This window comes from Idiotropiscis lumnitzeri, chromosome 14 (assembly GCF_059441095.1).
Source record: "Idiotropiscis lumnitzeri isolate Australia: NSW breed Sydney's pygmy pipehorse chromosome 14, RoL_Ilum_1.0, whole genome shotgun sequence".
In the NCBI taxonomy this organism is placed as follows: domain Eukaryota; kingdom Metazoa; phylum Chordata; class Actinopteri; order Syngnathiformes; family Syngnathidae; genus Idiotropiscis; species Idiotropiscis lumnitzeri.
The window spans coordinates 9,278,424-9,281,414 of record NC_142404.1 but is presented as its reverse complement, the minus strand read 5'-3'; positions in this window follow the sequence as shown (position 1 = coordinate 9,281,414).

The following is a 2,991-nucleotide window of genomic DNA, read 5'->3' as shown; positions in this document are numbered from 1 at the left end:
CTCTCCTCTTATTTACGTCCTTGTCTTACTGTAGTTCCCCACCCTTTCCCCCTCCCTTCATCCTCCCTGATGAGGAGCTGCAAAAATCTATTTTTAGTAACATCTATTACTCATACTGTCAGCAATTGACGGATACATCATCATGACTCTATTTCTGTGACTCAAGGTAGTTACCCCAGACCACCCACAGAGCTAAAATGATGTGGTTATAGGACTTAACATATATCTGGAACTTATTCGCATGCAGCAATTCAGCAATTTTGTTATGTTACCACCAGAGGTCTAAATTAACAGTTTTTTTTTTTTATTTTCTACACAGTAAATTTCAATGAATATTCTACTCCCAAAAGGCTATATAGTAATTTTATGCAAAATTCTAACATAAATATTTTACTATCATTTTTTACTCTGTTTACTGGGCTCAAAATAAAGTCTTTATATGTACTCAACAAAATTTACCGTGTACCTCCCTCATCCTATCGCTGTTTGTTTCTCGTGATGCGTGCACTCGAGACCAGGGGTCAGCAACTCCTGTTTTGGAGGGCCCATATCCAGCGGGTTTTAGATGCCCCCCTACTCCTGCATACCTGATTCAAATAATTGGTAACATTATCAGTCTGCAGATCTTGCTGATGAACTCACCGTTTGAATGATGATGATGTGTTGGAGGAGGAAACTTGGTTTTGTTCTCACTCTTATTAGCTTGTTTTCAACCAATCATCATTTGACTGGGGCTCCGGCCATGCAAGCCAAAATCTTGACAAATCATTGATGTTCGGCTTTTTTCTAGTTTCCAACTATACTAACTGAGTCGCTTCGCCTCGCAAGGGTTATTTTTGGGTTAATTCATCTGAACATGTGCACAAATGTATTCCTATTAAATTTTCACTTATAAATGAAAAGTTAAAGTTTTGTTTTCATCATACCATAATGTTGGGAGTTTCACCCGAACCTCACATCTGCACCAGACAATGAAAATTAGATATTCTATTCTATTCTATTCTATTCTCTAATAAATAAAAGGGAAAAAGTAAAGCGCAGTGAATATTTACCAAATGCACGCTTTGTATTTATATCAGTGAACCCTTGCGTACACACACATTCACCTAATTGCGGATAAATTCAAATAAATCCATGCTCAATTACTCTGAAAATCTGCCATATTTGCTGTTTTGTGCTGAGGCCAAAGTAATAACAAGCATGTGATCATATCTTGAATGGCGCCCTCTGAAGACACCATCCTTTGCTGTCCCGAGATCCTCGTGGGTTAAAATTTTGGCTGAAGCCTTCCTGGGTGGAGTTTGCATATTCTCCCTGTGCTTGGGTGTTTTTTTTTTTCCCCCCCGGAATCGTTGTCGGGCAGTTTTGGGCCGATTCAACATGATGGATGGAGAGTCACCACTGCTTTTTTTTACATGCATCCAAATCATGGTATGTCTCATCTTTGCACCGGTTCTGGAATCCCCACGATGTCTTCCCTGAGAGTCACAAATATATTGTGCCTCTGTGTCTCAGTAGCCAACTAAGCCCACTGGGATTTTTCTGATCTATCCCTAATAACTCAGTTTCAAATATGTTTTCGCAGCAGCACGGTAAACAATGAACAGCATCCATGATGGATTTGTTCCAGCAATATTTCACGGATCAGTGAGGCTGATACGATTTGTTGCCGTACGGTGTGTGTGTTTTACAAATATCGTCTTCAAACTGCAATAATGATTATTTAAGTGCCTGTTTTGTTTTCTTGTAAGTTCTTTAGTTTTTTTTTACTCACTTTAATCAACAGTTTCTTCTGACAGGGAATTTCATTACTTAGCACAACTGTTGGCGCACTGCAGCGCGGGTTGGCTGAAAGTTCATCGCTTCCTATTATCCCCCCATGTCAGTGTTTTCGTGGTTCATTTTGATAATGTGTCAGAATCACAAATTATGCGAGATAAGCTCTGTGTTAGCTTTTTTTTTCATGTCAATCCTCACTATAAACAGCTGTCATATGGTCCCTTACAGAACATCTTCCCAGACAGATGGCGGACTGCATAAATGATCTCGGAGGGATTTTTATCAGCCAGTGATATAACCTGGGTTGGGACTGGCTGAAAATAGAAACGTCAAAAGATGACACGATCTTTGTTTGTGAATGTCAAATCTGTGAATTCATGACTGAATGTTTTTGTTTTTGTTTTCTGAAAGCAAGAAAAAAAAAACACCTGATATTGATATCATCACTTTCCGATGTCTGAATTTTACTCAACACTGAGCATCGAAAAACAAGAAATATTACAAAACTAGATGTGGGACCAAAAAATTATATTGCATCACGTGTCATGGTACAATAGCGATAGACTTACATCAAATATCGATACCAAATGCCATTACACACTTAATATTAAGTTTTACTTGAGTGTTTTAAAAAAAACTTCACAAACTATGTGAATATATATAGTTTTCTCTTCTACACTTACACTGTAATAAATTGTACGTGCTTTCAAACCTAATCATAATAAATCAACTTTCGCATTATCACCTGAATGTGATATTATCACCATCGTTGGCAAAATATGTCATATTCATGTATCATATCAATTGAGCAATGCATTGCTACACTTGACAGCTTTTTATAAACAGGTGGTCTAAAACCTAAAAATAAGACACGAGCAGTTAGCTGACAAATTAGGTCATGGTCCTTCTCAAATAAGCGACATGCCCCTGTCTCTCTGTAATGCCACCTATTATATTGTGTTTTTGTTCATTATTTTGCGACATGATAGTGGTGGTGTTCAGAGCGGGATTGGGTCACTTCGGGTCCCACTGAAGGCTCATGTCCAAAATGCGCCTCTCGCTACCGATAGCGAGCTACTCTGTCATTCCCCACCACAAGTAAAACGTTTTTGCCTCACCTAGTAAATTCGATTTAAATCCCAAGTTAAAAGTCCCATGCAAGTGTCTTTAACGTCACACAAAATAGTGACATTATTCATCTACTAATACTGT